This window comes from Chiloscyllium punctatum, chromosome 50 (assembly GCF_047496795.1).
Source record: "Chiloscyllium punctatum isolate Juve2018m chromosome 50, sChiPun1.3, whole genome shotgun sequence".
NCBI classification, from domain to species: Eukaryota; Metazoa; Chordata; class Chondrichthyes; order Orectolobiformes; family Hemiscylliidae; genus Chiloscyllium; species Chiloscyllium punctatum.
Window position 1 is genome coordinate 54,133,423 of NC_092788.1, and position 23,308 is coordinate 54,156,730.

Genomic DNA, 23,308 nt, shown 5'->3' on the forward strand with positions numbered 1-23,308 from the left:
TTGTCACATTGATGGCCCAAAGGCGACATTCCATGGTCCCATTCAGGTCCAATTTCAGGTGTGTATTACAGGGTCTGGAGCTGTCAGGTTTGTTTGCAACCATTTGTGGGTAGCTGCAGCCTGTCTGCATTCTGTAGCATGTGGAAGAGTACAGAGACTTTGGTCAAGGCTAGGTTCTTCTTCCCAGCATGTTTTAATCATTGTTCATTTTTGTAACTCCATGGTAAATATATTATTGTCCATCGTAAGATTATTATTTAAGGTGGCCTTAAATACAGTGATGGCATTTCTTTTGCAATGACTTGAATGGATGGACTTCTGTGGCTCTACAAGACTCTGGTCAGACAAAATTTGGTTTGTTGTGTACCGTTTTGGGCCCCATAACTCAGGAAGGATGTACCACCCCGGAGCATGTTCAGAGTAGCTTCATAAGAATGGTCCTAGTAATTACAAGCTCAACAAAGAGGTCTCTGGGTCTATAGGTGCTGCAGTTTATAAGGGTGAAAGGGGATCTAATAGAAGCATACAGAATACTGGTTGCCTGGTCAGAGTAGACATTGGGAAGATGCTTTCACATTGAGGAGAGAAAAGATCAAGGACATAGCCTGAGAGTCAAGAGATAACCTTTAGAATGGAGATAAGGAGGAACGTCTTCAGTCTGAGAGTGGAGAATCTATGGTAGAACGGCAGTTTCCTTCCCTAAAGGACATCAGTGAACCAGGTATGTTTTTCTTGGCAATCGATTCATAACCACCATCAGTCTCTAAATTCCGGATTTGAATTCAAGCTCTGCCACTTGCTGTGGCAGGATTTGGACCCAGGTCACCAGAACATTATCTGGGTTTATCACATAAGAATTCAATGGTAATACCACGGGGCCACTGACTTGCCCAATCCTCCACACTGTGACTAACATGTGCAGTATGACATGCACTGGGATGTGCCTTCATGTTATCCTTGACTTCCTTATCAAGGTATGGATGATTTTTCTCCGTTATGCAATTCCTCTTCAATCGTTAGTATCTCCCTAATTGTTTGCCAAATTTCTTCAGCTGTCCTGCCTTTGACTGTTCTTTGCTCCCCCCAGACCATACAGCCTTCCTTCCTTAGGTCAGTATAATTATCGTTGCCTAACACTAAAACTCTCATGTATGACTCAGTCTTCACTCTTTCAATCTGAACGTGAAACTTCAGCATGTTGTGGTAACTTCTTCCAAGATAAAGCTCATCCACCAATCCTTCCTTGCCAAATAATATCAAGTCTAAATTAGATTAGATGCCCTACAGTATGGAAACAGGCCCTTCGGCCCAACAAGTCCATACCGACCCTCCAAAGAGGAACCCACTCAGTCCCATTTCCCTCTGAGTAATATACCTAACTCTATGGGCAATTTAGCATGGCCAATTCACCTGACCTGCACATCTTTGGACGGTGAGAGGAAACCCACGCAGACAGCGGGAAAATGTGCAAACTACACGCAGACATTCCCCCGAGGCTGGAATCGAACCTAGGACCCTGGTGCTGTACTAACCACTGAGCCATCGTGCTGCCCCATTCTCTGGTTGTTTCCATATCGTCCTGCTCTCAGAAATACTCTCTCATACACTCTATATTCAAGGATATCACTGTCCAGTTGATTAATTGAGCCAATTTGCATGTTCAAGCCACCCATAGTTACTGTTGTGCCCTTTTTACAAACCCTCACTCTTTTCCACCTCAGAAGTACTTTGGGGGGACAGTGGCTGAAAATTACTCTTCCCAAGAGGTTTCTTCTCTTGCTTTTTATTTGCACTGAGACGAATTTCAAATATTGTTTTTGCACAAAATACTTTGAAAAGGTCTGAGTTCCCACTCACACGAACAAATGTTTATTTTCTTTTCACTAGCCACATTTCATCAGTAAATAGCGAGGAATTAAGATGGCTAAAAGTGGTCAGGAGATATCGTTAGCAAACAGGGGTGAGGAAAATCCCAAAGAGTTCTTTTCATAGATATGGAGCAAGAGGGTAACTAGAGAAATGTTTGGCACACACAAGGACAAAGGAAGAAAGGATTAAGAGAAATTGGGGCGAGATTCTTAGTGAGTACTTTGCATCTGTATTCACCAAGGAGAGGGACATGACGGATGTTGAGGTGAGGGATAGATCCCCGAATACTCTGGATGAAGTCGACATAAAGAGGGAGGAAGTTTTGGATACTCTAAAAGGTATTAAAGTAGACAAGCCTCCAAGTCTGGATGGGTTCAACCACAGGTTACTGAGGGATGTGAGTGTGGAAATAACTGGGGCTTTAACATATATCTTTGCAGGATGATAGACCATGGGTGAGGTCCCGTAGGACTGGAGAATTGCTAATATTGTCCCCTTATTTATAAAGGATAGCGGGATAATCCAGGTAATTGTAGACCAGCGAGCCTGACATCAGTGGTAGGGAAGTTGCTGGAGAAGGTACTGGGGGACTTGAGTAAAGCATTTTATTAGGTTCCCCATGGTCGGCTGATGGAGACGGTGAAGTCGCATGGGGTCCAGGGAGTTCTATCTAGATGGATAGAGAACTGGCTGGTCAACAGGAGACAGAGAGTAATAGTGAAAGGGGATTTCTCAAAATGGTGACCTATGACCAGTGTTGTGCAACAGCGATGCGTGCTGGGACCACTGTTGTTTGTGATATATATCAATGATTTGGAAGAAGGTATCGGCTGCCTGATTAGCAAGTTTGCAGATGACACCAAGATTGTTGGAGTAACAGACAGTGAAGGGGACTGTCAGAGAATACAGCAGAATATAGATTGATTGGAGAGGTGGGCACTGAAATGGCAGATGGAGTTCAATCTGTGCAAATGTGAGATGATGCATTTTGAAAGATCCAGTTCAAGAGTGAACAATACAGTAAACGGAAAAGTCCTGGGGAAAATTGACTTAGAGCGAGATCTGGGTATTCAGGTCCATTGTTTCCTGAAGATGCCAACATAAGTCAGTAAAGTGGTCAAGGCTGCATATGGCATGCTTTACTTCATTGGATCAGGTGTTGAGTACAAGCGCTGGCAGGACATGTTACGGTTGCATAGGACTGTGGTTTGGCCGCATTTGGAATACTGCATATAGTTCTGGTCACCACATTAACAAAAGGATGTGGATGTTTTGAATAGGGTACAGAGTAGGTTCACCAGGATGCTGCCTGGGATGGACGGTGCTGGTTATGAAGCAAGATTGAGTAGATTAGGACTATTTTCATGACAAAGTCGAAGGTTGAGGTCAACAAAATCAAGACAGATATACACAGGGTGGATAGCAAGAAGTTTTTCCCCCACATTATGGAACTCAAATACTCGGGGTCATGAGTCCAAAGTGAGAGGAGAAAGGTTTGGGGCAGATATATGTGGGAGGCTTTTTACACAAAGGGCGGTGGCAGCCTTGAATGTGTAGCCAGCGGAGGTGGGTTGGGGCATGAACGAAAGCGTTATCTAAGATGTATTTATACAGAAATATAAATGGGTAGGGAGCAGAGGGATACAGGACCTTAGAAAATAGGTGGCAGGTTTAGACAATAGGAGGATCTGGATCAGCACAGGTTTGGAGGGCCGAAGGATCTGTTCCTGTGTTGGAATGTTCTTTATTCTTTATCATTCATTCTAAAAATAGCAACTTTTCAACTTATTGTATGCTACAATTTAATAATATAAACGATTTATTTATTTGATAATGCATGTCAAATTATTATCATTTCTAAATTACAGTCACAGGGTCAAAGAGATAGACAGCATGGAAACAGACTGTCTGGTCATACTTGTCCATGCCAACCAGATATCCCAACCCAATCTATTCCCACCTGCTTGCACTCAGCCCATATCCCTCGAAACACTTTCTATTCATATACCCATCCAGACACCATCTCAATATTATAATTGTACTAACCAGCACCACTTCCTCTGGCAGTTCATTCCAAGCACGTACAACCCTCTGAGTGAGAAAAAAATGCCCCTGACATCTCTTTTACATTTTTCCCTACCCAACCGAAACCTATGCCCTCTAGTTCTGGACTTCCCTATCCCAGAAGAAAAAGACCTTGTCTATTTACCCTATCCATACCCCTCATAATTTTATAAACCTCTATAAGGTCACCTCTCAGTCTCCAACATTCCAGGGAAAACAGTCCCAGCCTGTTCAACCTCCAGCATAGCTCACACCCTCCAACCTTGGCAACATGAATGTAAATCTTTTCTGAACCCTTTCAAGTTTCACCTGATTAATCAGGTTCTGGGGATTTTTCCATCTTCATGCATTTCAAGACATCCAGCACTTCTTCCTCTGTAATATGGACATTTTTCAAGATATCACCATCTATTTCTCCATATATCTACATCTCCCATGTCCTTCTTCTGAGTAAACACTGATATCAAATAGTCGTTTAGTATCTCTCCCATCACCTGTGACTCCACGTAAAGGCACCTTGCTGATCTTTGAGGGCTCTATTCTCTCCCTGTTTATCCTTTTTATCTCATGTATTTGTAAAATCCTTTTGGATTCTCTTTACCTCTATTTGCCAAAGCTATCTCATGTTCCCCTTTTTGCCTTCCTGATTTCCCTCTTTAGTATACTCCTCCTGCCTTTATACTCTTCTAAGGATTCACTCAAACTATTCTGCCTGTATCTGTCATATCCTTCCTTCTTATTCTTAACCAAACCCTCAATTTCTTTAGTCATTCAGCACTCTCTATAACTACCAGCCTTTCCTTTTACCCTAACAAGAATATACTGTCTCTGGACTCCGGCTATCTAACATCTGAAGACTTCCCATTTTCTAGCCGACTGCTTACTTGGGAATATTTGCCGCCCTCAGCTTTTGAAAGATGTTGCCTAATACCGTCAAAATTGGCCTTTCTCCAATTTAGAACTTCAACTTTTAGATCTAGTCTATCCTTTTCCATCATTATTTTAAAACTAATAGAATTGTTGGCAAATAACTGAAGCTCACACATTTCAGAGGAGAAATTAAATCGATTGATTTTATTTAAATGTGTCAGAGTTATAATTCTATTTGATTGTTCAATCATTTGCTCACTCTGAATATTAAATCATGTAGAGGTCAACCATTTTGCAAATGATAGGGTGACAATGTATGCATTTGAATACTGAGATTCAATGTGTAATTGTGATCACCAGCACAGTCAGACAACATGTCCTTTTTCGATACAAATAAAAATGTGATTCCTTACTTTTGTATCATAAAAGATTGTTTGGTGTTTATATTTTAATTCTATCAATATAAAATCAACTTCATTGTTTTCAGAGATGATGCAGTTATTGTTCATTGAATAATTGAAGCTCATACTTTATTATTGCCCAATTCATAAATATGGCAAACTCCTGATCATTGTTCAGGTCAGCAAACCCATCACTTTGCATCATGACCGACATTAAAAGTGGATTCTAAAAGGCCTGAATTCAGGTACAGTGCTACTGGACCTCACAGCTGCATGTAGCGATGACAGAGACCCTGTCCTGGTCCTGAATCTGTGAAGAGAGTTTCCAACCTGTGTCAGGGCAGTCATAGAAACATTCCCTCACAGAGAATCATTTGGAATCCCCATTGAGCAGGAGGAAACTAGCCAACAGTCTATCACTGCTCTCAGTGTAGGCACAAATACTGTCTAAATTAGATACCAATGACTGACCAGGAACCAGGTCTGACAAGTTCATCATCAGTCAGAGCCTGGCCCATGGAGCAGATGTATGGACATGGAGTGTCAGAATCACAATGCACACATTACTTATGGTGATGACATCTGGCATATCACCCAGACTCCCTACATCTGCACCCTGGGCCAGACACTGGGTGAAAACGTTCACATTTGACAGTCTATTGAAGCATTTTGTGTCTTACAGTGAATCCTCTGAAACTACATCCAATAAATGTACCTTCACATTCAACAGTATCAAAACAAAATGAAACATGTCTGTGGATATTCAGATACTAATTCATGGGTCACCCAGCAGAATGTATCTGTAGAAACCAGGAGCAAACAGCAAGCCAAAATCGTTTTAATAACTGAACTTGTGGATTTTGTCTGGTCTTGATAACCACACATATTGTGCTGACACTTAGGTGAATGTAACAATTACATCAAAAATGGAAGTCTTGGTCTAACGTCCCTACCCACCTTCCTGACCTCACACACCTCACTCCCTCACACACTCCATTCCCTCACTCCCTCACCTCCCTCACACATTCACCAACTGACGAAAATCCACAAGCTGAGTGAAATTTGCAACATAGAACAGTACAGCACAGTGCAGGCACTTCATCCCTCAATGTTTTGCCAGCCTTTTATCCCACTCTAAGATCAGACTAACCTATATAACCTTCAATGCACTAACTTTCGTGTGCCTATCCAAGAGTCTTCTTAAATATCCCTAATGGATCTGACTCTACTACTACTGCTGGAGGAAAGCCCTAGCAGCTCAAACTTTCGTTGTAAGATATGCCCTCCAGTCCAGGAAGCACCCTGGTAAGTCTCCTCTGCACACTCTCTGAGGCTTCCACGTGTGGTTGAACCACAGCTTTATAGAGCAAAGAAATAACTTCGCTGCTCATAATCTCTATCTCCCTGATAATGAAAGACAACACACCGTATTCCTTCTGAACAACCCTATCAACTTGGTGGCAACTTTGAGAGATCGATGGACAATGACCCCAAGATCCTTCTGTCACTCCGCACAGCCAAGAATTCTGCCTTCAACCCTGTATGTTTTATGCAAATACAACCTTTTAAAAAAATTGCTTCACATTTTTTTAAAGTTGAGCTCTATCTGCCACTTGTCAGCCCAGCTCTGCATCATGTCAATGTCCTGTTGCAAACTACAATAGCCCTCCACACTATCCACAACCCGATCAACCTTCGTGATATTGGCAAACTTACTAACCTACTTGTCCACTTCCTCATCAAAATCATTGATAAAAATCACAAAGAGCACAGGTCCCAGAGCCGATCCCTGTAGAACACCACTGGTCACTAAGCTCCAGGCTGAATACTTTCCAACTGCTTCCATCTTCTGTCTTCTGTGGGCCAGCCACGCCCGTATCCAGACAGCCAAATGTCTCTGCACCCCATGCTTCTGTACCTTCTGAATGAGCCGACAATGGCGAACGCCTTGTTCACCACATCTACTGGTCTCGCTTCATCAATGTGCTTTTTCCATCTTCAAAGATTTCAATAAGGTTTCTGAGGGATGACCTGCTCCTCACAAAGCCATGCTGACTATGTCTAATCAAACCATTGTTTTCTTAGTAATTGTAAATCCGGCCTCTCAGAAACGTCTGCAATACTTTGCCCACACTGATGTAAGACTGACTGTTCAGTCAATCCCACAGTTATCCCTAATCCATTTGCTGAACAAGGGAGTATCATTTGTAACCTTCCAATCATCTGGCTGGCACTGCTCCAGTGGACTGTGAGGACGCAAAGATCATCACCAAAGGCACGCCAATCTCTCACATCACTTCCTGGAGTAATCTAGGGTAACCCCATCTGGCCCAGGGGATTTACCTATCCTTATGTTTGTAATTCATTCAATCAGTGTATACTTCCCCTCAACTTTTCTGCACCCTGTCCAACCAACTGATTGACTGCTTTCCATTTCAGTGCAATACACAGTGCTGCCTCCCTGAGTAAGTACAGTTCACAACATTCTGTGAATCATGGAATGAAAAAATAAAGGAATGCACCAATGCCTTCCTGATGAAGAATTTATGACCGAAAGATCGACTCTCCTACCCCTCGGATGCTGCCTGACGTGCTGTACTTTTCTAGCACCACACATTTTGACTCTGATCTCCATCAACTGCAGTCCTCACTTTCTCCACTACTGAGGGCTGTCCCCTCTGTACACTGAGTGGGGAATTAACCATCAGAAACTCATTGTATGTGGAGCTGACTGCTCAGTTCTGGAAAGTTGCATTTGATGAATATGTTTTTTTTTTAAAAAAAGAAATTACAATTCCGCATATATTCATTTAGTGCCAGAGTTAGAGTTGTGGTTCATGGTTTGAGCAGCTTGATAAGAAACAGGAAATGACTGAAGAACTCCGAGGTACAGGGTATTCCAGGTATTATATTCCAGCTTAGATTAATGCTGGGAGTATTATCAGACAGGCTGACAGATGCGATAAGGGAATGAGTTGACATGTGGAGGTGTGACAGTTTTACCATCACAGAGGCTCTTTTGAGGGAGGTTAGAGCAAACAACTCAATACTCTGTTGTACTGGAACTATAGACAGGACAAGGCAGGGTGTTAAAGAGGAGGTGATGTTGCTTTATTAATTAACAAGTCAGTTACTGCTGAAAGGATGGACAATAGCTTAGAAGGGTCTTCAAATGAGACTTTGTGGGTTGAGGTTTGAATCAAAATGATAACACACACACTGCTTTTTTCAGCACATTTTAGCTTACATGTGGAACCAGTTCCTTAGGTCCAACAGGTCCACACAGACCCTCTGAAGAGCAATATTAAGACTGACAAGTTGCCAGGCCCGAATCAAATTTGTCCTCCGCTGCTTTGGAAACGAGAAATACAATTGCTTTGGAAACAAGAAATGCAATTGCTTCGCCACTTGCGAAGTTCTTTGCATCCTCGATCTCCACTGGAGTCGTACCTGAGGACTGGAGGGAGGCAAATGTAATTCCTCTCTTCAAGAAAGGAAATAGGGAAATCCCCGACAATTACAGACCAGTAAGCCTCACGACTGTTGTCTGCATGGTGTTAGAAAGGATTCTGAGGGATAGGATTTCTGACCATCGGGAAAAGCATGGCTTGATTAAATGCAGTCAACACGGCTTTGTGAGGGGCAGGTGATGATGAGGATCGAGCAGTGGATGTGGTGTGTATGGACTTCAGCAACGCATTTGATAAGGTTCCACATGGTCGGCTCATTCAGAAGGTCAGGAGGAATGGGACACCGGGGAACTTAGCTGTCTGGGTACAGAATTGGCTGGCCTACAGAAGACAACGAGTGGTTGTAGAAAGAAAATATTCTGCTTGAACGTCCGTGACGAGTGGTGTTCCACAGGGCTCTGTCCTTGGGCCTCTACTGTTTGCAATTTTTCCTAATGACTTGGGTGAGGGGATTGAAGGATGGGTCAGCAAGTTTGCAGATGACACAAAGGTTGGAGGTGTCGTTGACAGTACAGAGGGCTGTTGTAGGCTGCAGCATGACATTGACAGGATGCAGAGATGGGCTGAGAGGTGGAAGATGGAGTTCAACCTGGATAACTGCAAAGTGATGCACTTTGGAAGTTCGAATTTGAAAGTTGAGTACAGGATTAAGGATAGGATTCTTGGCAGTGTGGAGGAACAGAAAGATCTTGGTGTGCAGGTACATAGATCCCTTAAAATGGCCACCCAAGTGGACAGGGTTGTTCAGAAAGCACATGGTATTTTGGCTTTCATTAACAGGGGGATTGAGTTTCAGAGTTGTGAGATCTTGTTGCAGCTCTATAAAACATTGGTGAGATCGCACTTGGAATACTGCATCCATTTCTGGTTGTGCTATTATAGGAAAAATGTGGATTCTTTGGAGACGGTTCAGAGGAGGTTTACCAGGATGCTGCCTGGACTGGAGGGCTTATCTTATGAAGAGAGGTTGACTGAGATCGGACTTTTTTCATTGGAGAAAGGGAGGAGAGGGGACCTAATTGAGGTATACAAGATAATGAGAGGCAGAGATAGAGTCGAAAGCCAGAGACTATTTCCCAGGACAGAAATGGCTAACACGAGGGGTCATAGTTTTAAGCCGGTTGGAGGAAAGTACAGAGGGGATGTCAGAGGCGGGATATTTACACAGAGATTTGTGAGAGCATGGAATACGTTGCCAGCAGCAGTTGTGGAAGCAAGGTCATTGGGGACATTTTAGAGACTGCTGGACATGCATATGGTCACAGAAATTTGAGGGTGCAGACACAAGGATCAGTGGTCGGCACCACATCATGGGCTGAAGGGCCTGTTCTTTGCTGTACTGTTCTATGTTCTATGCTCTATTTCAAAGTCCTTGCACTTAATAATAAATTGCTCTTGGGTGTGGAACTGAGACCCATCATTTCAATGCTCCATACTGTGAGTTGTGCACTGTTTTCATCATATTGTTATAAAAATGAACTGAATAAAGTGGGGATTTTGTGTTTATTGGACAATTTAAAAGTTCGTATTACGAAAGGATGTCGGACCTTCAGTAATAAGACTTTACTGTTAATGGTTAGAACAATGTTGCAAACATTTACACAGAGATTTCCAGATCAAGTCACACACAAGTACGTTGGGCTGTAAAGCTGCCGGCCATCAATGGCGCTGCACAAATCTGTTTGGACACTGACATTGTAGAGATAACATACACTGGATATGGTTTATGAGGGATTCAATGTAAGATGCCATGTGCTGCAGGAGTCCATCACCTTTATAACACTTTCATTCAGGATTGCGTCCAAGGTACAGAACTACAGAGTTTAGGTCCCACACTGGAAGGGATATACTTCCAAGACATGGCTGTTTACAGGTCATTGTTATAGATGTTGAACTGCATTTTGACCAGTGCCATGTGCTAGTCCATTGACCAGTCTGCCCCACACACATCTCCCTGTTGTTCAGGTATGTCTCTAACCAGTCTATTGTGAGGGATTGTGTCAGTAACTGTCCAGCTCCAGTTAGGAAGCTCTCTGAACAGATCTTGGAGATGGCCAGTGTTTTGGACGTCATGGAGAGGCCCAGTAACACTGTGTCTGAGTTCAGGCTTTTTCTCAATGTCATTTCCAACAGCTTTGCTGCCTGTAAGATGGTGTGTTCACTGAACTGAACATGAATTGGCTGTTTACTACATTCACTGAACTGTAATAGTTAGGTTTGCGCTCTGGTAAATCAATTATTGTTCATTTCAATTGCTTTCAACTGAAAAACAATGATGTTTGTTTAAAAATGTAAGAAATAAATTGAAATTAACTCTTCAATTATACAGAATGTAAAATTGACTTGTTGTATATTTCCCACAGACTAATCAAGCAACAATCAGATATTGTCTGTAAAGCAGGATTCTGTGAACAGGACTATGTCCCAGGCATCACTATTCTCTCTGGTAGGTTCTGTACCACTGAAAGGTACAGGCAGGCAGAAGAGGGCAGCTCCATGGCACATAGTCAATATAGAGTGGCATGGTGGCTCAGTGGTTAGCACTGCTGCCTCACAGCACCAGGGACCCAGGTTTGATTCCAGCCTTGGGCAACTACCTGTGTGGAGTTTGTACATTCTCCCAGTGTCTGCGTGGGTTTCCTCCCACAGTCCCAAGAAATGCAGCTCAGGTGAATTGGCCATGGTAGTGGGTTACTCTTCGGAGGGTGGGCGTGGACTGGTTGGGCAGAAGGGTCTGTTCCCACACTGTACGGAATCTAATATAATCATAGTGCTCAGCATTGATGCTGGACACTGTGGTGGCTTGACTGCTCTGCGGCAGGTTATGGGGAACCAATAAAAGGGAAACCTATAATTGACCACATCATCACTGATCTGCCTGCTGCAGATCACCCCTACATTTCATATATCGGTAACAATGTTCACTGCACAGTCCTTATGGGGAGCAAGGGCTAACCTCACATTTTGCAGACCCTTCACACCATGTTATGTACTGAATTGTACAGACTTTAAACAGGTTAGGGAAACAATCACGATCATCCATGAGGTACAATGGCCCATCAGCAGCAGCAGAATCATATTGTGTATAACTCATACAGTCGGCAGCTTCCTGGACCGACATACCTCCCACTGTACAGTAACCGTCACAGCCCGACATACCTCCCACTGTACAGTAACCATCACACCCCGACATACCTCCCACTGTACAATAACCATCACAGCCCGACATACCTCCCACTGTACAGTAACCATCACAGCCCGACATACCTCCCACTGTACAGTAACCATCACACCCCGACATACCTCCCACTGTACAGTAACCATCACACCCCGACATACCTCCCACTGTACAGAAACCATCACACTCCGACATACCTCCCACTGTACAGTAACCATCACACCCCGACATACCTCCCACTGTACAGTAGCCATCACGGTCCGACATACCACCCACAGTAGAGTAACCATCACACCCCGACATACCTCCCACTGTACAGTAACCATCACACCCCGACATACCTCCCACTGTACAGTAACCACCACAGCCCGACTTACCTCCCACTGTACAGTAACCACCATGGCCGGACATAGCTTCCACTGTACAGTAACCATCACACCCCGACATACCTTCCACTGTACAGTAACCATCACACCCCGACATACCTCCCACAGTACAGTAACCACCATGGCCCGACATAGCTTCCACTGTATAGTAACCATCACACCCCGACATACCTCCCACTGTACAGTAACCACCACAGCCGGACATGCCTCCCACTGTACAGTAACCACCACACCCCGACATACCTCCCACTGTACAGTAACCACCATGGCCGCACATAGCTTCCACTTTATAGTAACCATCACACCCCGACATACCTCCCACTGTACAGTAACCATCACGGCCTGACATACCTCCCACTGTACAGTAACCACCATGGCCGGACATAGCTTCCACTGTATAGTAACCATCACACCCCGACATACCTCCCACTGTCCAGTAACTGTCACAGCCCCCACTATATGTTAACCATCAAGAACGGCACGATGGCTCAGTGCTTAGCACTGCTGCCTCACAGCACCAAGGTCCTAGGTTCAATTCCGGCCTTGGGTGACTGTGTGGAGTTTGCATATTCCCCCCGTGTCTGCGTGGTTTCCTCCCACAGTCCAAAGATGTGCAGGTCAGGTGAATTGGCAATTCTAAGCTGCCCATAGTGATAGGTGCTTTAGTCAGAGGGAAATCGGTCTGGGTGGGTTACTCTTCGGAGGGTTGGTATGGACTAGTTGGGCCAAAGGCCCTGTTTCCATACTGTAAGGAATGTAAGGCCCTGTTTCCACACTGTAAGGAATCGAATCTACTCTCCAAGGTTCAAGTCAGGGACATGATGGAATAATCACTTGTCTGAATGAGTACAGCTCCAACAGTACTCTAATCTGGATTTACTAGCAACCGGCAACACAGTTGTGTGGGGAGGATCATGTCTCACAAACATGACTGAATATTTTGAGGAAGTGACAAAATTGATTGATGAGGGAATGGGGCTGGATGTTGGCCGTTTGGATGTTAGCAAGGCCTTTAATATGCTTCTTTATGGCAGGCTCATACAGAAGGTGAAGTGAAAGGGGATCAGTTGGTAAGATGGATAGAGAACTGCTTGGTCTGAGAAGACAGAGTACTGGTGGGTCAGTGCTTTTGTGATCTGTAAATAGATTGGCGGAGGTGCATATTGTGAGGATGATTGCCAGAGAATACAGCGGGATATAGGTCAGCTGCAGACTTGAACAGAGAAAACATAGATGTAACTTTATCTGGACAGTTGTGACGTGATGCGTTTTAGAAGGTCGAATGCAGGAGAGAAGTATAAATTGTATGGAAAAACTACTGATTGCATCAACATCCGAAGGAATCTAGGTGTACAGCTCCACAGTTCCTTGAAAGGGGTAACACGGGTGGATAGGGTGATCAAGAAAACTGATGGCAAACTTGCAGACATGCATCAGAGCATGCAGTATGAAAACTAACAGGTCATATTGCAGCTGTAGAGAAACTTATTTCGAGGTACATTTAGAATATTGTGTACAGTACTCTTTGCCACACAATGTTGAAGTGTTGGAGAGGGTATGGAAAAATTTTACCAGCATGTTGTCTGGTTTGGAGGGTATTAGTCAGAAGGAGAAATTGAACATATAGGGTTTGTGTGCACCTGGGCATCATTGGATATGGGGCTACCTGACAGATATTTACAGAATTATCAGAGGCATAGATAGAAGGACAGTTAGAGGCTTTTTCCCCCCAGAGTAGAAGTATCAATTACTCAGGACTGTAGGTTTTAGGTAAAAGAGAGAAAGTTCAGGAGATGTGATAGGTAAGTTTCGTTTGCTGTTACAGACAGAATGTAAAGTGCCTGGAATGAAATGATATAGGGGAAGAAGCCAATATAGCAAGGTTTAAGAGGGATCTTGGCACAAGTATAAGCAAGTAGGGAATAGAATGACATAGAGGTTGTTGGAGCAAAAACTTTTGTTTTAACTTTAGAACGGCATCATGCGTCAGTGCGGGCTTGCTGGGCTGAAAGGCCTGTTCCTGTACTGGACTGTTGTTAATGTCAAGATTTGAGCACGGGAGAGGCGAGATCCTCACTGAATGATTACTGATGATCAACAACCACATTATTATAGATCCACCCCCTCATCAACTTGCAGCTTCATATCCTCCCCCACTGTGGGGAAACTCAATATGGAGAATTTGACACGAAAGTCAGACCTGTTACCTGGTGACTCCATCTCGGCGCTTGCTCCTGCAGACTTCTATCCTGAACAGCATCATCTCGGGGGACACTGCACAGAGAGGAGCTGCATGTACACACCCACCAATGATGGCATCTGACACATGCCAGCCTCACCATGCATTCCCAGCACATCCCGGACCCACTGACAGTACGCTTCAGTACTTCAATGCTGCAGCTCAGGGTATACTGACAACTCTCATTGCAATGCTGCTACAAGGACGCTGTGCTCAGGAAACACACTCACAGCTCATGGCTTGTCCCTCTGGGCTGCTCACTCCGTGTTTGTACACACTCACTTTGAACTGACTTGAATGCTCACAGAATTATTGCCTTGCCTTACCCTGCCTTTAGCAGCGTTTCCCCTCAGCTAGAGCTACCTGTTTCACCCGTCTGCTGTATTGTCTTGGTGTTTAGCAGGAACACAAACTCAGGAAGCTTGATATCATTGTCCACAGTCAGTCACGGTGCCCAGCACAGTGAGTCAGGGGGAGTCTCAGATCCCAGTCCGGGAGCTCGGACACGGTCAGTCACGGTGCCCAGCACAGTGAGTCAGGGGGAGTCTCAGATCCCAGTCAGCGAGCTTGGACACAGTCAGTCACGGTGCCCAGCACAGGGAGTCAGGGGGAGTCTCAGAATCCAGTCTGCGAGCTTGGACACGGTCAGTCACGGTGCCCAGCACAGTGAGTCAGGGGGAGTCTCAGATCCCAGTCCGGGAGCTTGGATACGGTCAGTCACGGTGCCCAGCAGAGTGAGTCAGGGGGAGTCTCAGAATCCAGTCTGGGAGCTTGGACACGGTCAGTCAGCCTCTCGTGGTTGTTAGGGTCAGGATCCTTCCCCTGTTAGGGGGTGAGGAGATGAATATTAGGCTGCCCCATATCCCTCTTCGTTCTTTGTGCCCTAGTGCGGGATGGTTCCTTCTGGAATGTGAGAATTACCAAGGAGGATTAGGGAAATGGAAGTGGTTGGTACAGCTGTTAGTGCTGGGACAGTTGGGGGGAAGGTGTCGAGGTGTTCTGAGTGAGTGAGTGGGCAGCACAGACACCAGGCAGAGTTGGGCAGAGGGGCAGAGAAGAGATTACAGAGAGACTGAGAGAAGGTGCTGCATTCACTGACAGTGGGAGAAAATGAGCCTTGGTGGGAGGTGGGTGCAGTAACAGAGAGAGTGAGAGTGAAGTCACAAAGTGCAGATGGTGGCACTTACCCTGGTGCACGGGAGAAGGTCACTGACCTCCTTCCTATACTGATAGATATTCACCCAGAAGGCTGGCACCTCACTGACCCAGGGATCAGCCTCTGACCAAGTTGGCAGGGTCTAGTGTCATAGCTTCCCCTGCAATCCCTGGAGGAAGATAATGTCCCTCTCATGAACCATGTCATACACCAGGACCAGGGCCTTGCCCACAAAGTGGGGCCCCAGTTTACCCCTTCTGCCATGTCCAGGCCAATTTCGACTTCACAATCCAAGAGTAAAATGACTTTTTAAAGATGGCTCCTGGAAACAGGGAGGCTGGTAAATTCTTGGGTATCCAGGCAGAGGGCAATTCTTATGAAGAAGGGGAAAAATCATCACGTTAGTGTCAGATGAGAGGAAGACCACGCAGGCAGGTAGGGTATAAGGCAGATTGGGTATGGTATCATGAGAAAATGCAATTCACCTTGTGGAGAGAAACACTCCATGAAACCCGATTAAAATGAGACTTGACCAAATCATAAGATGGGTTTGGCCTCTGTCTGTCTGAATCAAAATAGGGATGAAATATTGGGAGAAACAAACTTGGAAAGGAGAATTATACAGGAGATTCAATTCCTTAAAAAGGGGTAATACAATGTTCCAGACTGTTAAAAGGTGCCGGGGAAAATTCCCTGCCTTATACTTACCTACATTATATAATCCTCCCTGGATGCAGGGATGGTGCCGGAGGCCTGGAGAACAGCTAATACCGCAACTTTGTTTAATGTGGAGCAAGTGACTGACTGAATAGGTCGAGGTTAGAATTCTGCGACAGTGGATAAACTGTCACTGAGGAAATCCCAGGGACTCCAGGAGAGTCGGTCTTGATTTTTTCAAGGAAGATCGTGTGTAATTAATCTGACTGTGTCGGTTTGAGGCAGTAACTTGGAACTGCATGTGACTTACTTGGATTTGACAAGAGATCCCATGGCAGATTGTTTAAAAACAGAAACTGTGGGGTCCAGGTGAATGGAGCAAACAACCCAGAGAAGTGCAAGGCAAGGCATTTGGGGACATCAACAATAGAGAGGAATACACAATAAATGAGAGTATGGTCAGTGTGGGCAGATAAATGAAGGTAGCTGGACAGATAAATAATCTTTTTAATGCAGCAATTGGCATGATTTTCTCTGTCAGCCAAAATACAGAATTTCAGAGCAGGAAGCTTAGGCAGGAACTGTATAAATAATGAGTTCAGTCACAGCTTGGGGACTGTATACAGTTCTGGTCACCCGATCACATGGAAGGATGGAATTGGACTGGAGAGGGTACAGAGGAGATCCGTTACCCTGTGACAGTGGAAGTGCAGTTATGGGGAAAGATAGGGGAATGGAGGATACTGAGAGGAGATTTGATTGGGGTGCACATATTGTCAGGAGCCTGTGTAGAAAGGGAGAGAACATTTTGCTCTTGTAGAATTGCATTACAAACGGTGAATATTAAACGTAATTAATTGAAATATTAGCGAAGTACTGAGGAAGGTTGTTATTTCACCCAGAGTATGGTTGAGATCTGGGAGTCACGCATGGAAGTGGAGTCGAGGTAGAAACTGTCAAACCATTTTAAAAAGGTGCCGGGAGCTGAACTGGAAGGCCTATCGTCTCTGGGGAGAGAGAACTAGGGCTTCAAAAATAACATGACATCTTGTCCAATGTAGACAGTTTGCAGAGTGATTTCCTCTATACTGTACTATTTTATGAAGTTTTCAAGATTTACCAATATCTGACAGGATCAATACGCAGGAATGAGGGGAGAAAACAGGGAGGAGCAGTGTGTGAATTGATTATCATCACAATAATACTGATCCCAATCTTTATACACAGTGTACTTCACTGAGTTAGCCTTTTTATCCTTCCTGTGTTAATGGTAAACCCCTTTGATATATCCAGTTCTCGGTCATTGTCACACTGGAGCCACATCTCCATTATGACAGCTCCATCTGACCTGGTTCATGTTATTTAAATCTACCATTTCATTGGCCTTGTTCAAACGTTAGGAAGGAATTCAGGGATGGCAGCAAGTGCAAAGTCCAGGATTGCTGTAGGGTCCATAGGTGGTTAGAGAGATAGGAAGTTGTGTGAAAGTTATGGGATATTGCAGGGATATGGGTTGTTCTAGAGGCTGAAGAAGATTACAAAGACAAGAATAGTTTTAGGTTTTGTTTGAAGTGAAAATGAAGCTGGAGCAGCCAGATCAATATTCTGGCTACGAGAGCCTTGTAGAGAGAAACCCTCCCCGACACCTGATGAAAATGTTACCGGGACAATTTATCACATGGTTTATTTATCTTTACCTCTCAGCTCCAGATATAAAAAAAATTCTGTCCACTGTGCCTACATACTACCAGTCTCTGAAACATCCTACATGTTCCATGACCCTTCCCACTTCTGTAAACCCACTAGTTTCTACAAACATTCCTATTTGTGTAAAGGTCTCCATGCCTTATGAAGCTCCCTGTTTCGAATACCCCTTCCTCCTTATGAAGAACGTCACACACAAACGGCAGACCGAGTCTTTGGAACCAGTTAGTGATTAGGAAGAGACATTTTGGGTGGAGAACATTGAGACGGAGAGTTTGTAGAAAACAGGAAAAAAAGCTTGTATTGGTCCTGCAGGAGATTGATAACAGGAGGATCGACTGAAAGGTACAGGACTGTCCTTGGGGAACTTTACAGAGACAGCATTGGTGAAACTGGAGGAGGTTTCAGAGACTAGGGGATTTGTAGGTGTTAATTAACCTTAGAGATACGTAGAGTGTTTTTACAGTGATTGGAACGAGGTCAGTCAGTTAAATCTCATTAATACGTGTTACCTGATTGGGACTGTTAACTGGCTCTAATCAGGGAATCCTGGCTCATAAATAAACAGAAGCTTCAGGGACTCTGTTAACTATAAGAGCCGGCTCTGAGCTAGCTTGGGTCAGTGCCATGGATCATGCATGAAGACATAAAAGGTGATTTGGTAACAGGATACCAGCCTCTGTGGAGTTATTTCAGTTTGAACATCTGGTAGATATTACAGAGAGGGGGAGGGCTGGGGGCATTTCCACAGATCAGGACGGGTTTAGAATCTGGAGGTTGCAGAGACAGTGAGCTGTGTCGGGGCAGAAGGTGGTTACAGAATCAGGAGCATGGTTGGGACTAGAGGATGTTACACAGCTGGTTAGGCATTGGATTAGGGTACACAACAGGGAAAATTGTAGGAACTGGAGCAAAGAAAATAGATTGGCAGTGTTGTCAGTGCTGGAGAACGTTGGAGATATAATGAACACTGTAGTGGCTGGAGTCTATTGAGATATTGCAATCTGTCAGGGCAGGAGGAGATTAGTAAGGCTGATTGTTGTGTGGATTGGAGGAGATTGCAAAGATTAGGTTTCTATGGATCAGATAGTTGCAGAGAAGGGGAGAGCTGTAAAGACTTGAGAAATATTTTATAGAGAGGAAAGGTTATTGGGGCTGGAGGAGATTCCAGAGAAAGGAGGTTTGTATGGCCTGTATGAGTTACAGAGATAAGGACGGCGACATTGGCTGATGGAGATTTAGAATGTATCATACAGGATCGACGAGGTTATAAAGACGGGATATTTATGGATTTGGAGGACTCTCAAGACATCACACGGAATGACACAGACGCCTTTTGGCACAGAAGGGTATCATTTGGTCAATCATGACTACACCAGCTCTTCAACTGAACTCTTTGCTGAGTAATGATCTCCTCCTTCATTCACATCCTCACATTTGTTTTGTATCAAATATCATCTAATCGCCTCCTGAATGTTTCAGTCAAACATGCATCTACAACGCATCTAAGTGCATCTTAACTACTTGCGAAGATCTTTTTCCAGGTATAAATCCTCTTTCTAATTTTGACGCAGCCTTACTCCATCTTTTGATACGTTCGTTATGAGGGGCCCGCAGGAGGATTCCGGGACAGCTCTATGGTGGCTCTCAGTTTTCCCATAATTCCCCTCTGCTCTACCATCTCCCCTCTGAACCTCCAGCATTCCTCGTGGCTCTTAATTCGATTCTCCATCTGACACAAATTCTATTGTTTATCACACGAAGCAGCATTGGGGTTGTTTATCCTGCTGTTCCTATTTGAGGGACCATTCCTCAACTGGACCCAAGCCATCTTGTCTTTGCAGGGAGCCCATGGTTCAGTTTGTCATTTTCTGACCAAATTGGTGTTCCAGTCAAACCTTCCCAGCTTCATTCTTGCCCCATTGAAGGCTGCTCTCAGTCCACTAATGTTTCTCACTCTCAGTTACTTATATCATTCTCTACCATCATCCTGAACTTTACAATAAAATGATCGCTGTTCCCCAAAATCTTCCCCTACTGACACTGGATCTACTTGCCCCATCTTTTTCCAAGGACCAGGTCCAACAGTACATGTTGTCTTGGGCTGGACACATACTCCGGCAGTAAGCTCTCCTCCATGTAATCTAGGAATACTCGAACCTCGTGACCCTGCAACACCAATAACACAGTTAATATCAGTTAATATTTATTCCCTCCGTCATTTTCTTTTGGTTTCTGCCGACAGACTGTACCTCACAGTGTAATTGTATATTTTTTTGTTCTGTAGCTCCAGCCAAATTAATTGTTTCCTTGGATGGATCATCTTTGTCTTGGACTCCTAAACTAATGCTAATTTAAACCAGTACTTTTCCCTTCATCCTTTCCCTTCACTTCTATCATTTTGGAATTCTTTATCCCCAGCAATATTTGACACCCAGTCCTGCCATTCCTTGAGCCAGATTTAGACACACCAATCTGCACCTGTAACTCTACACACTCCGAGTATTAATGTCTATGCAGAGAACCTCAGATTAAGGCTTTCTTTCTTGCTCCATCTTCCACTGATAAACTTGTTGTTGTAAGTTAGTACCAAATGTATCTCCCAGTATTTTGAGAATCCTGGTAGTCTCCTCTAATATTCCTTTTTGGATCCTAAGCACAGGCCAAGTTATTTTCAATCCCTCCCAAAAAACCCCGTAAGAAATTCAGTCCCGGTTCTGTCACGTTAGCCCATCCACCTTGCACAATTGCTGCCTTCCTCAGAACCAGTCCCAGTGTCGCAGGAATCTGAAGCCCTTCCTGCTGCACCATCGTTCCAGTCACACTCTCATCTACCTAAAACTCAGAGTTCTGTTCTCACTTTGACACGGCACTGGCAGTAACCAAGGGATTGCTACATTTGAGGTCCTGCTTGCTAACTATCCACCTAGCTCCCTAAATTCTGATTCCCAGACCACTTCACCCTTCCTACCCAGATCATTCCTATCAGCATGGACGTGACCTTGGACTGCTCACTGTACCCCAGACGAATGTCCTGCAGACACAGTGACATTCTTAACCCCACTATCCTGAAATTACAGAAACACTGACATCTTCTTCAATTTCCGGAATCTCCTGTTCCTATTGTTCCTTCTTCCTTCTACCTCCGATCCTGTACAGTCAGGCTGCTTGTGGGGCCACAGACATGGCTCTGACTGCCCTCCCTTGAGCAGCCTACACCTTAATCAGATTCCAAACTGGGAAACTGAATTGGGAGGGAGATATCACGGTATTCCTGGATTCCCTGACTGTTTCTCTTCGATTGCCTAGTCCCCCATTCCCTTCCTTATTCCAGGCTGTCATGTCTGCAGGGTGATCTGCTCTCTGTGTGCGCTATCCCCATAACTCTCAGCATCACAGAGTCTCGAGCACTGTCTGATCTCCGAGACCCCGTGTTCATCTAGGACACGAGCAGGGGCTATGAATTCCCAATGTAACAGAACATAATTTCCATCTGACAAATATGTCTTGCCATGTCGTAAAATGCAACAGTCTAGAATAACTTAAATAATTACTTAGAATGAAGTTAACATCCGGGAAATAACAATATGGTTAAGTCCCTTATTCCACTGTGGCTTACTGAGGGTAATTGACTATATTGGCACAGAATTTCACAGTGTCTCTTAATTCTGAGTTCGAACCTTACTTCAGAATTGGAAAATTAACTTTGCAGACTTACAGCAATTAACTGATAGTCGTTAATAACGGTGTATTTATCAGCCAATGAACTTACAGCCTTTTCTGTGATGGCTCTTGCACTTCTTCCAAACTCAGTGCAGGCAGGTCCCAGTAGCAGAAAGTTGTCTCTGTGACTCCCAGATACGTGTAATCCTCCAGCTTCCACTCCACTCTGCTCCCTCACAGGGTCACCGTCTCTGTGACTCCCAGGGATGTGTAATCCTCCAGCTCCCACTCCACTCTGCCCCCTCACAGGGTCACTGTCTCTGTGACTCCCAGGGACGTGTAATCCTCCAGCTCCCACTGCGCTCTGCTCCCTCACTGGGTCACCGTCTCTGTGACTCCCAGGGATGTGTAATCCTCCAGCTCCCACTCCATCCTGCTCCCTCACAGGGTCACTGTCTCGGTGACTCCCAGGGATGTGTATTCCTCCAGCTCCCACTCCACTCTGCTGCCTCACAGGGTCACCGTCTCTGTGACTCCCAGGTCCGTGTAATCCTCCAGCTCCCACTCCACTCTGCTCCCTCACAGGGTCACTGTCTCTGTGACTTCCAGGGACGTGTAATCCTCCAGCTCCCACTCCACCCTGCTCCCTCACAGGGTCACTGTCTCTGTGACTCCCAGGGATGTGTATTCCTCCAGCTCCCACTCCACCCTGCTCCCTCACAGGGTCACTGTCTCGGTGACTCCCAGGGATGTGTATTCCTCCAGCTCCCACTCCACTCTGCTGCCTCACAGGGTCACCGTCTCTGTGACTCCCAGGTCCGTGTAATCCTCCAGCTCCCACTCCACTCTGCTCCCTCACAGGGTCACTGTCTCTGTGACTTCCAGGGACGTGTAATCCTCCAGCTCCCACTCCACCCTGCTCCCTCACAGGGTCACCGTCTCTGTGACTCCCAGGTACGTGTAATCCTCCAGCTCCCACTCCACTCTGCTCCCTCACAGGGTCACCGTCTCTGTGACTCCCAGGTCCGTGTAATCCTCCAGCACCCACTCCACTCTGCTCCCTCACAGGGTCACCATCTCTGTGACTCCCAGGGATGTGTAAACCTCGAGCTCCCACTCCACCCTGCTCCCTCACAGGGTCACTGTCTCTGTGACTCCCAGGTACGTGTATTCCTCCAGCTCCCACTCCACCCTGCTCCCTCACAGTGTCACCGTCTCTGTGACTGCCAGGGATGTGTAATTCTCCAGTTCCGACACCAATCTGCTCCCTCACAGGGGCACTGTCTATGCAACCCCTACTTACGTGTAATCCTCAAGCTCCCACTCCACTCTGCCCCCTCACAGGGTCACCGTCTCTGTGACTCCCAGGTCCGTGTAATCCTCCAGCTCCCACTCCACCCTGCTCCCTCACAGGGTCACTGTCTCTGTGACTCCCAGGTACGTGTATTCCTCCAGCTCCCACTCCACCCTGCTCCCTCACAGTGTCACCGTCTCTGTGACTGCCAGGGATGTGTAATTCTCCAGTTCCGACACCAAACTGCTCCCTCACAGGGGCACTGTCTATGCAACCCCTACTTACGTGTAATCCTCAAGCTCCTACTCCACTCTGCCCCCTCACAGGGTCACCGTCTCTGTGACTCCCAGGTCCGTG

At 45.3% G+C, this 23,308-nt stretch overlaps 1 long non-coding RNA gene across 1 annotated transcript; it reads right to left on the minus strand.

Annotated features, from left to right (window-relative positions):
* Positions 1–22,273, minus strand: LOC140470162 (uncharacterized). Its single transcript, XR_011956454.1, has 3 exons — positions 21,767–22,273; positions 20,052–20,163; positions 1–131 (listed from the first exon to the last, which is right to left on the minus strand). It is a non-coding gene; the product is annotated as an uncharacterized lncRNA (long non-coding RNA).
* Positions 22,274–23,308: the final 1,035 nt, after the last annotated feature.